Raw genomic sequence first — 12,785 nt, forward strand, 5'->3', positions numbered from 1 at the left:
GGAAGATATTAGAGAATCCCTTTCTGAAGAAATAAAAGAACTAAAATCTAACTAAGTTGAAATCAAAAAGCTCTTAATAAAGTGCAATCAAAAATGGAGGCTCTTACTGCTCGGATAAATGAGGCAGAAGAGAGAATTAGTGATATAGAAGACAAATGATGGATAATAAAGAAGCTGAGCAAAAGAGACAAACAACTACTGGACCACAAGGGGAGAATTCAAGAGGTAAGTGATGCATAAAATGAAACAATATTAGAATAATTGGGATCCCAGAAGAAGAAGAAAGAAAGGAGCAGAAGGTATATTGGAGCAAATTATAATAGAGAATTTCCCTAGTACGGCAAAGGGAACAAGCATCAAAATCCAGGAGACATCCAGATGGCTACATCATGCTCTCTGTTCAGCCTAGACCCTGCTTCTCCCTCTCCCTCTGCCTGTAGCTCTGCCTACTTGTGCTCTGTCTCTCTGTTTCTTCACCAAGGGGAATGGGTTGGAGAACTAAAAGGGACAAAGGGATCTTAAAGAGATCCCTTAAAGAGACTGTATGATGACACAAGGAAAGTAACAGTAAAATAATATAATAATATATATAATATAAATATATATATATATATATATATATATATATATATATATATATATATATGGTACAGAGGATTTAATCCCTTTCCACTCTGTAGATCAGGGGAACTCTTGTGTAGGACCATTTGAAGAAAAGTCCCTGTAGAACCAGAACACTTGTGTTTATTCAACAACTATTTTGAAAGCTCTTGCTCTATGTCAGGCACTCCGTTAGGTGCTAAAGACATGACGACCTAGACTCTGACCTCATGGAAATTATATTGTAGCAGCTCAGAGATTTATTAGATTGTCCTCCAAACCCAGCCGACTGCACCCCACTGTGAGACACACCAATGCTGTGGGCTCCTCCATCCCTTAGAGGCTCCCAGGAGTGCTGACAAAGGGGAACACCAGCCAGAACCATCCCGAGAAAAGGATTACCTGGAACAGCTCAAGGAAATCTTCAGAGCGGCACCTGTTTCCCTCTCCTCCACTGCTGCCAAGCAGGAAGACAAGACCAAACTGGAGAGAGAGATGGCCAAACCCCAGAGGAGTGCCAAAGCCTCAGAGGGAGCGTCAGCCCTGGGTGCTGGGGCAGCCCTGGGCAAAACCACACGAGAGGTGAAGTTTGTAACCGTACCAACTTCACCTCATTATCAATCTCCCAGACACTACCTCCACTGTCAGCTGCCTTAAATATGCCCCCAATCTTCCAAGAAGCCCAGACATGCCATAAAATGGGTGTCTGATTAAGAAGGCAAACGAGGCTTAACCTCACCAGGGATGTCTCTGCAGCCCCTGGCCAGTCCTCCACCCAGCCAGGCAGAAGAGGTATAATGGAAAAACCCGGGCTCCTGGCCAGAAGGACCCGGTTTTCCACCCCAGTTCCACCACTTACTATCTGGTGACTGCGGGCAAGTTACTTAACCTCTTTCAAGCCCCAATGCTCATGACCATAAAATGTAGATAATAATGCCCGTCCAAGTACCTTCTGGGAAAGATTAAAACATAAATGTGCTCTTCGTTCCTTATCCTCTCCTTCTTCATCTTTTAAGGTTAATCTATAGATTTCACCAAACACAAAATAAAATAAAATGAAATATTTAAGATAGGGGCACCTGGGTGCACCATCCATTAAGCATTTGCCTTTGCCTTTGGTTCAGGTCATAATCCCAGGGTCCTGGGATCGAGCCCCGCCTCGAGCTCCCTGCAGGGTGTTTGCTTCTCCCTCTCCCACTCCCCCTGCTCGTGTTCCCCTTTAGCTGTCTCTCTCTCTCTTTCTCACTCTCTCTCTCAACTAAATAAATTCAAAAAAATTAAAATTAATAAATAAAAAAATAAAATAGGCATTGACAGAAACCCCATCCTGAATAGGGAGTCCCACCTGTGGTTTGCTATCACTGGTTGCCTTGGTTGGAAAGGGCCAGAGCCCTGGTGCTAAGATCCAGGAGATCACCTTAGCCGAATCCAGGCCTCTGGGCAAAATGTGTGGAAGAAGCTATCAGTATTATAATCCCCCTGAGAAAGAGCATGAAAAGAATGTGTACTCTTGGTTGCTCTAAAAAGTTCTAGCTTTGGGGCGCCTGGGTGGCTCAGTGGGTTAAAGCCTCTGCCTTTGGCTCGGGTCATGATCTCAGGGTCCTAGGATCGAGCCCCGCATCCGGTTCTCTGCTCATTGGGGAGCCTGCTTCCTCCTCTCTTCTCTCTCTTTCTGCCTGTCTCTTTGCTTACTTGTGATCTCTGTCAAATAAATAAATAAAATCTTAAAAAAAAAGTTCTAGGTTCTAAAGAGTCTATACTGAAGAATGAAGAAAAGAAAGATAGGACTTGGCTTCATTTACAGAGGTGAGGTCACTGGGATTTGCTGCCTGTTACCTAGCAAGACCTCAGGGCTGGCCTCCCCCCAAAACTACGTAGTACTCTCCATCAGGCTGCCTGTGCTCAGCCCCATCACCCGGCTCTTCCCCCTCACAGAGCTGAGCTTCTGTTTTCCTCCCCCTGTGCCCTTGATCCTGCTCTTCTCTCCACCTACAAAGCCCTCCTTCCCTGTTTGCCCCTCTCCCTCCCCATAGGCACACGCTCCAGCTCAGATGGACCTTGCCCCAGGCGGGGCAAGTTAATAGAAGCCAGAGCCCAGGGTGTCTGTGGACCAGGGCCCAGGGGTCTGCGGGAGCTGATCAGGCTAGTACAGACCTGGGACTTCCTTTGGAATGTGGTTCTCAACCAGGGGGCCCTTAGAACCTGTTTGGGAGTTTTAAAAAATTTGACAGCCAGAGCCCACGGAAACCTACTAAATCACAGTACCTTATGGGGAGGGGCTGCCTGGGCATCTGTATTTTTAAAAGGTTCCACCTTTGCAGCTCTGGCTAAAAACCACCACTCCCAGATAAGGACTTTTCTATATAAAAGAAATTGGATGCCATGGTATCACTTCAAAGACTCTACAAGTAGAGCTGATGGAAAATAACCCAAAAAAGCAGGTGTTGGACAACCAGGCCCTTTACAAATCAAACGGGCCAGGTAATAAAAAGTTTGGGATGTTCAAAGACTTGAGTAAGAAATCAGGCGAAGGTTTCATTGTTTCTCAAGATTTATTGGCTAGCAGAGGGGTGGGATGGAGTGGAAACTGTGTCTGGACATGGGTCCTGAAATTAGCCAGCACCTGTAGGTTTGTAATTAGCAAAGCAAAAACAGTCAGAAGTAAAAATATAATTTATAACTTTGTCTAGGATGGTAAAAATCTCAGCCAATAAGCAAAAACGTTTGCTTAAGGACAAACAATGCAACAACATGACAGCTTATTTTTTTGTTTTGGAAAGGGTAACCATATGATGGGGGAAAGAAACGTAGCAGAATTTGCCTTCTTGGACTTGAGTTGCAGCATTTTGTACAGCAACTCATGAAATTTTAATTGCCGAAATGGTTCACATGTGCAGAGGGAGCAAGTCACGTGGGTTAAATACTAACAAAAAGACCATGAAGGAAAGGTGAGACTCTGGCAAGTCTCCAGAAAGAAGAGGGGGGTCGTGGGGTATCCTGGGATCCATGATTGCTCACTTTAGGTTTAATTCTGTATCCTAGTCAGCAATGTAGAAAAAAGAACAAAAGACCCCTGAAAGCAATCTGAAGAAGACTTATAAATGAAGATGTTGGCAAACCCCTAGGAGATGAGCAAATTGAGATGGTGGGCTCACAGGTTTAACCTATGGATAAAATAGCAGAAAGCTGAGATTATTTATAAAAAGGCAAAGTCACACATCGGGGGGACATTAATCAGAACCCCCCCTATACCACCAAAACAAAAGTACCCAGGGCACAAAAGTGTCCAAAGCAACAGAGGTTAAGAGTGACCAGGACCCAGGTGAGGGAGGGCCCTACGCACAGAAGCCCAAAAGCCCACCCCAGCCCACCCCTACTGACCCATCTTCAGATCAGCCTCAGCCATAGCCACAGCATGGACAAAGGCAAAGCATGCTATCTCTACTGATTACGCCGTACATGGCTTCTTTCTAGAAAAATAAAAAGTCACAATAAATATCCAATCACCAGATAATCCAGGTCAAGATCTTTTTCCCGGCCATTGCCATACTTTAAACAGCATGTGCCAAGGCCACACTCTAGGAAGTTTTCATTCTTCTACAGCAGTTTGATCTAAGAAAGGAAAAAGGGAGGCTGAGTTGGCCGGTGGAGGGGAGAAAGAGATCTCAACAGCCAGCAGGTGCTGAAAGCCTGCTGTGGGCGTAGCCCTTTTATTAGACACGTGATTCCCATTGCTAGAAGGCGGCTGTCACCCGGAGTTGCTGGAGAGCTTAAGCACATGTGCGAATATGTAGGGCGAGGGCAATCAGCTGTGTTTGAATTTGTCCTCAGAGCTGCAGGTCTCTGCTCTTTCCCTCTGCCGCCCAGTCACCCGCTGTTGTCTTTAAGAGGGCTCATCCCCCATTTTATTCCTGGCCCCACTTCCACCTGTCTGCCTGTGCTTCTAGAGCCGTCAGAGCATGGGTGGGCAGGGCTAGCAGGCCGACCCTTTCCCTGATGTTCAGCCAATGAGCAAGCCTCTCCTTTATGTCCTATTGGTGGTTCCCGCCAATATCGTGGCCCCTCTGGCTCCTTACCAAGCCAGGGAGGGCAAAGATCCCCTTCTTGTGGGAGTCCCTCTACTCCTTGGACAGGTTTTATGCAGAATTCAGCGGTTTCTGACTTCTAGTGCCAGGACTGGTGGCCCAGTGGGTCAAGAATCAGGCAGAAAGAAATGAAAAGGAGCGCTATGGCAGTCCGGCAATTAAAAGGACATAAAGGGAAATGTAGGATCCCCTGAGGTGGGCAGAAGGCAAGGCATTTAAGAGTGCAGACATTGAAGCTAGAGGGTCTGGGAATGAATCCTGGCTCTGGCATTTCTATGTGAGTTTGAGTAATTCTCTGCCTCAGTTTCCTCATCAGTAAAATGGGTTGTAGGGAGCATTCCGAGGGAAGCACTTAGAAATGCTCCACAGATGCTAGAAAACAAAAGTGGAGCAGAGGCGAGGCTTCCAGAAGTCTCAAAATACATTCTCAACATCCCTAGATGAAGACTATTCACAGACTTCCTTCCCTCGTTTACCTCTCCTGGGACCAGTCCGTGTTCCTCCTCTTCCGTGCAGAGCAATACACTTCTCAAGTTGTTCTTGCAACTGTTTATCCCAAGTGAAACGCGAAATAACAAAGTGTGCGCTGAAGCTGGATGGCTGTCAGCAACAGGCCTCCTTGGGCAGAGAGAAGGAGTTGTGGCTGAGGGATGAAGGAGAAACGATCATGAAGCTGGCTGGATCCCCAAAAGTCCAGTCAACATATCCAGCCCTGACAGATGCTTCTTCCTGACGTTAGGTAAGTCTTTTCTATTTTGGACCACGTGGGCAAGTTGAGAAGTGGTTGAGATATTGAAAATTTCTGTCCGAACACAGGGTGCTGAACCCAAGCCAAAAAAAAAGCAGATGAACAAGCCTGACCTTCTTCTTAGTGCATCTCACCATCCTTGAAAAACCTCTGCTGTGACAGCTGTTGCTGTTTCTGCCACCAAGGAGAGAGGACTGGACAAGGGCCCCACTTTCTGAAAGGGTTTCCTGGCCCACAGCCTTCAACAGGAGCAATAGAAAAGGCAGGGAACAAGGAAATGAAACTCCGCACCGTTCTACTGCAGCTGCTGGCCCCAAAAGCAGCTTTGGAGGCCATCTTTGGATTTCTTGAGATTTTCCAGTATTTAGCACATAGTAGGTTCTCAAAACATATCTGCAGAATGAAGAAAACTCAAAGAATGCATGCAAGGGTGACTGGGTCCCTGTAGCTTACTCCCAGAGGAAATAGGGAAAAACATTTTGCTAAACTTAGCCCCCAGTGATAAGAGGCATCCCAGCCTGGGAGGGAGAGAAGCAGACTTGGCTCCCAGCCCCCCCCACCCCCCACAAGTGTGCAAAAGGATTTCCCCCAAGGCTCTGGTTAAAAATGCAAATCCCACGGGCACCTGGGTAGCTCAGTCGTTAAGCGGCTATCTTCGGCTCAGGTCATGATCCCAGGGTGCTGGGATCGATTGAGCCCCCCATCAGGCTCCCTGCTCAGTGGGAAGCCTGCTTCTCCCTCTCCCATTCCCCCTGCTTGTGTTCCCTCTCTGGCTGTCTCTCTCTGTCAAATAAATAAATAAAATTTTTTAAAAATGCAAATCCCAGAATTCCACTCCCCAGGAAGGGAGATTCAGGGTGGGGAGGGGCAGGAATTTTCTTTTTATAACAAGCTCCACAGGTGATGTCAATCCAGGTGGTCTGTGGTTCACCAGGAAAGGAACAACTGTTCTTCATTCCCACTTTACTGGTAGCCTTCCCTCGAGCTTCTAAGATGATCAGAGTGCTGGCCACCTTTCCCCCCGGAGAACTCCTTGGCTTCTCAGAAATGAACTGACGCCATAGTCTCCCAGACCTAAATGCAGATAGAAATCTTTGGGACGGGATGACAGGTAAACCCGCTCCTCAGCGAACAAGTCCCAGATCGACCAGAAGAGGAGCTTCTGGGAGGGATGAGGGGTGAGAGAAGGAGCGTGACAGTACCTGAACCACAGCCCCCGCCCCACGGACATTCCTGTGACAGGAAGTAAGAGCCTCCTGCCTAAACACAGGCGTCCCTGGGAGAGAGAAATTCCTGGAAAACACAGAGGTTTTTATTGCTTCGTTTTAGAAAGACGACAGGGGCAGTCCTTCCATTCTTACAAAATATGGCTAAATTGAGAGCTCAGTCTCCTGCCGAACACCAGAGAAGTTTAATTTTATGTTGTTACTGGCTTAATTCTTAATGGCAGACTTTTTAAGAGGAACAGAGTAATAAGGAGCATTCCTATGAGTCCTCCAACAGAGAGAATGGGATTTTAGGGCTGACGGATGTCCCACTGGAAAGCCAGCTGGTCTTGGGAGGGTGTGTCCTTGCCAGCTCAAGTCTCAGACACACAAAACTCAGAGCTCAGGAAACAGCCCCTCCCTCTGGGGACCAGGAGGTCAATGTCTCCCCAGGTGTGTGTGAGGGAGAGAAAACAAACAGGACGGAGAAGGAACTGGTGAGCTAAACTCCCAGCCTTAATCCACTGAAGTGAAATGCAATCTGCTCACTGATCCAGGCGAAGGTACCAGAAAGACAATGCTCGGCCCTCACCTGGAAACTGCTGGAATGCAGTCTGTCAGCACAGGGCTCTCCCCTCTGCAGCAACCTGATGCCCTCCCTACCTTCTTCCAGACCAAGACTCTTTTCTATTCCATTCTGCTAGCATTTGTTGAGTGCCTAACGGATACTCTGGGAAGTGCAGGGAACCGATCCCTTCAGCCCAGCCTCTGTATACCTGAGGGGTGGTTTGACCAGCATCCTACCTGAGATAAAAAGACACACTTAGAGTCCCCTGTGGGATTTTTAAGGAGCCGTAAATGATCAGAAGATCAAATAATGAGATCTGAAAGCACTAGCTACTGACAAAGGAATTGCATCCCAAGGTTTTTGGGGGTTTTTAAATTATTTGTTTAGAGGCCCAACACATTTGTCCAAAGTTAGCAACTCTTGTCAGATATGCAGTCCACACCTAATGGATTCAAAGTGCAGGTAAAATTACACATGTGCAAAGAAAACAGGCAAGACATTTCTGCTATATTTCTGATTATAATTAACTTTATAATTAGAAATTTATTATAACTTTATATAATAATTGTTAAAAATATTTAAAGTTTATCTTTCATGATGACAGACCCGGGAAATACTATTTCAGTAGAATTTGATAAAAAGAGATTTTTATGATCAAGTAGGAGGAAACCTGGACTTAGATTCTTACATCAAATTCTTTAAAAAAAAAAAAAATGGCACACACTCTTGATTAAAATAGTGCACATTGTAAAAATTTTGAAAAACACACTAAAAATCAAAAGTAAAAAATATAGATTATGTACAGCCAACAGGATGTAACTGCTGTAAACATTCCACTGTATTTTTGTCTGGGCTTTTTATTCTAAACATAAATGCATGTATTATTTTAATTGGAAGATACAAACATTTTTATCATCTGCTTTTTTATTTTTTACTATAAAGCTGTCCATTTGATCGCAGTGTTATCAGCACTATATTTATTAGCTTTCTTCTTAATCCTTGACAAATTGATAAACCCCAAATTGTCTCATCTAAATATTTATTTTTCTGATCCCTGTTGAGATTGGCCTTTGGTTTCCTTTGATTTATTGACCACTTGTATTTTTTCAAATATAAATTGTCTTTTGTGTCTTCTGCCTAGTTTTTATTTTTTTAAGATTTATTTATTTATTTGAGAAAGAGAGCATGCATGAGAGCTGGGGAAGAGGCAAAGAGAGAGGAAGAGAAGGTCACGCAAACTCACCACTGAGCACAGAGCCTGATGCAGGGTTTGATCCCACGACCTTGAGACCATAACCTGAGCCAAAATCAAGAGTCAAATGCTTAACAGACTGAGCCACCCAGGTACCCCTGCCTACTTTTCTGCTGGAGTATTCAGTTTTCTTGGAGTTGAAAAGATTGTGAAGATACATGAATATCTCCTTGGTCATATATATGTTACAAATATTGTCACTGTCGTTTAATTTTGACTTGGTTTGTGGTGTCATTTCACACTCAGCATCTTTAAGTTGTGTGTCATCAAATCTATTCATATTTTCCTTTTCAGTTTCTCCCTGTTTTCAAGTGTAGAAATTATTTCCCCACAGGATCCAACATCAAGGTTGATTTTCTTCATGTTAGTATGATTCAGTCTCTGCATTTTGAAAAAAAATAATGCATTTACATGATTACAGGGCAAAGTTTATAGATTTATGTATATACATAGTGGTCTTGCCTCTACCCCTCCCTTCCTCACCCAAACAACCCCCTTTCCCTGTAGGTATTCATTTTTATTAGTGTTCTGTTCACATTTTCAGTACTTCTTTGTGAAAACTCTAAAAAAAATTATCTATTTGATCCTTCTGGAACTAATATAGAATATTGCATATTGAAAAGGATTGGGTTTTTTCCTACTGATGTTTCTAATTGGTTAAGGCTAAGAGCAAAATGTTGATTTCTGAACATTTATTTTTAATACATTTATATTGTTAATTTTTAATAATTTTTCAGTTTGTCATCTTGGGTTTTAGATAGATGATCATGTCACCTTTTTTTATTTATACTGATGATGTCATCCTCTCCTTCCAAATAGTATATTCTTATTCTAGTTCTTACTTTGTTATGTCAAAATAAATCACCACTTTTCTTTGTAACAAATTTATAGTGATAACTTATAATACTGCCTATGATTTGTAATCATAAGAATCTTTTCCAGCTCTCAAAAAGAATGACCGTTACCACCTCTAGAGTTGCTCTTATCATTTCTTTTAGTTAGGATGGGCTACATTACATTGCATTTTCATGTTAGTGAACAACCATGAAATCTTAAAAGCTTAGAACCATGAGGGTTTTTTCTCACTTAGGGAATTTATCACCATGGATCATGGGAAGCTCAGTTCCACGCTAGCCAGACTCCAGGACCCATTCTGTTGGAGGTTATACAATCAAACATTTGTCAGCTCTTGATGCTCAGGCTGGGGGAAGGAAAGGTGGAAAATTATGCACTCATTCCCACAGCCTTCTTTCTGGGACACTGTCATTTCCAGTCACATTTTACCAGCCAAATTAAGTCATATGACCATCTTGGCTGCCTTTAAAAGAACCTAGAAATTCTATCTACTACTTGCCTAAAAGAAAACTAGTTGGAGGGGCACCTGGGTGGCTAAGTGGGTTAAAGCCTCTGCCTTCAGCTCAGGTCATGATTCCAGGGTCCTGGGATCGAGCCCTGCATTGGGCTCTCCGCTCAGTGGGGAGCCTGCTTCCTCCTCTCTCTCTCTGCCTACTCATGATCTCTATCTGTCAAATAAATAAATAAAATATTTTTTTAAAAAAAGAAAACTACTTGGAAGTGTGAGTATACAGCACTAACAAACTACAATGTCAGTCTAAACACACACATCTGTATACACACCCACAAATGTATGAATGAATTCTTCAACATTGGTGATAGTTTTTAAGGTACCTTGGGGTTTTGGCAGTGACAGAAGTGATCCATGTTAATTGTACTAACTAATGAGGTGATTTTTTTTAAGAGAGCGTAAGTAAAAGGGGCAGGGGGAGAAGAAGAGAGAATCTTAAGCAGGCTCCATGTTCAATGCAGAACCCAACATGGGGCTCAGTTTCACAACCCCAAGATCATGATCTGAGTTGAAATCAAGAGTCAGACACTCAACCAACTGAGCCACCCACGTGTTCCCTAACCAGATGATTTTTAATAGACTCTCTAATCCAGTAATGCTAACCTTCCAATTCCAAATGAATTTTTTAAACTTATGAATTGTTAGGGGTTTGACTTACTTCTTCCCTTCCTTTTAGTCTAAATTAATTAATGTTTACTATGATTTGCTGGTGGCTGATTTCCAGATTTAGGTTCATAATTATATACAGCACAGCTAGTAATTTAATTATAAATGCAAGTAATCCCTAAGAGGCCACAGTTTACTTTCAGATCTTACTGATTTCATACCCTAAGAAAGTCCTTAAATTATAACACTGATCAATAAAGTGATGGCCACATATTCATAAATGTCAAGCAATTACTAAATAATTTGGCCTGGTAAATCATTCCTAATTGTGTCTAAAGTCAAAGGTATCATCAAATCTTTCCTCATCTGAGGTTAATTGCATTCCTTATACAAAGCAACTGGTTACCATGAAGAAAGTGGAGTCATTCAAACCTCACCATCCCAAACCAAGCAGGATCTTCCATTTCCATGGCCTCCATCACACCCATACGGTTGGCTTGCCTAAGACATGAAATTACATAGAAATTCTCTTCTGAATCCCCAAAACATGTCGGTGAACCAAGAGCCTGAAAATATACAATTATGGTATTAAATCATTGATTAGTGACACAGAAAAACTGAGTGTTTTTATAGCATGCACTCCTTAAGAGATTTGTCTATTGACATTAAAATCCCCAATGGGAGTTCTCGCTGGTATGGGCTGTGAGGATTCTGGTTGGAGTGCTATGATAATGCATTTACTTACAAGAGGAAGGTTGGGGCAGAAATATGTGTTCCCCCATCCCCTCCCAAAAAGCTTTGTAATCATGATATATATAATAACACATATAGTACACACACATATAGTAACACATATAGTACACTCTCTCTATATATATATAATATATAGTAACACATATAGTACACTCATGCATGCATATATACATTTTTTAAACATGGCCCTGGAAGACCATGTTCTTTCACTTGCTCTTCTTCCTATTGTCCTATTACAGGAGACCCTCAGTCAGGATTTTGAAGTTTGTTTGTTTGGGGTGTGGTTAATGTTCTGTTCCGTTAAAGTAAGGCACACACTGGGGCACCTGGGTGGCTCAGTGGGTTAAAGCCTCTGTCTTCGGCTCCGGTCATATTCCCAGGGTCCCGGGATCGAGCCCCGCACTGGGCTCTCTGCTCAGCAAGGAGCCTGCTTTCCTCTCTCTCTCTCTCTGCCTGCCTCTCTGCCTACTTGTGATCTCTGTCTGTCAAATAGATAAATAAAATCTTTTAAAAAATGTTTTAAAAAAAAGTAAGGCACACACTGCTGAGGGAAAATCTAGCATCAACCACCCTCAAATGGCCCCGCCCCCTCCTCTGGTTTATACTAGCCTTAGCAATTAGGTAAGTTAGTATTGTTTTAAAATGGCTATTCTTTGCCTGGTCTCCCTTGGACTGCATTTCTCACTCACAGCCCAACTCCCCCATGCCAGCCCAGAATTCGATTAATCCAGAACAAGTGGCCCATTTTGCACTTGATCTTAGCCAAAAGACCGAGAAGTGATTGAAGTGGCCCGTTTTGGATGACAATTCTGAGTGGATGCTCCTAATGTCATAGCGTGTCTTTTATTGGTTTTCTTCCCCCACTTCATTGTGTTCCTTCGTTGATGTTTTTGACCTGGGTCCAGAAATGGTCTGGTTCATACCATTTAATTTTACACCTTTTGTTTCATTTCATTTAAATTTTAGGAAATAATGGGTATTTAAAAGAATAAGCATTTAAAGTCAAACAAGGAAAGGGTGGAAATGAGCAGAGCATGGGATGACCATTTGAGAGTCATGACCAAAAGGACCCAGAAAAGCCTTTTCACTGTGCTCTGCAGAAATGTCTGCCTGGGTTCCAATACATCTGTTCTATTTTTTGCTACTCCCAAGCAAGTTCTTGTTACCTCAAAATAAACCACCAAATCTGAGGATATATAATTAATATAGAATGATATGTAATTATTTGTCTCACCTTCGATGTAAAACGGTGTCCTTCCTTAATGTGCCTGCATGTGTGAATAGCAGAAGACAGAACTCTTTTTGTTGTGTGAAGAAAAAAGGAGCAAATCTAATCGCAGGCATAAATACCTTTCTAGAACTGCACTTAAGATAGTGGGTTCCCTGGGACAGCAGATCCTTGGGATATTAACAAGCGTTGCAAAGGGGAAAAAAGATCTGTGGTCCAGTGGGATTAAATAAATTCAAACAATGTTCTTCATGTAGACTTCTCTGTATCTTTAACATGAGGTTAATGGCCATTCTGAATCTCCAGTGCAGTCTTAAATACGCATTTAGCTGTTTCCTGAATTTATTCAATTACAAAAACCAACTTTTGAGAAA

General features: G+C 42.9%; 1 long non-coding RNA gene across 1 annotated transcript; it reads right to left on the bottom strand.

The window, feature by feature from the left end:
- Nucleotides 1-4,110: 4,110 nt before the first annotated feature.
- Nucleotides 4,111-6,026, bottom strand: LOC116589984. Its single transcript, XR_004285462.1, has 3 exons — nt 5,725-6,026; nt 5,162-5,328; nt 4,111-4,212 (listed from the first exon to the last, which is right to left on the bottom strand). It is a non-coding gene; the product is annotated as an uncharacterized LOC116589984 (long non-coding RNA).
- Between the last annotated feature and the right edge of the window lie 6,759 nt (nt 6,027-12,785).

Source organism: Mustela erminea, chromosome 5 (assembly GCF_009829155.1).
Source record: "Mustela erminea isolate mMusErm1 chromosome 5, mMusErm1.Pri, whole genome shotgun sequence".
Classification (NCBI taxonomy): Eukaryota; Metazoa; Chordata; class Mammalia; order Carnivora; family Mustelidae; genus Mustela; species Mustela erminea.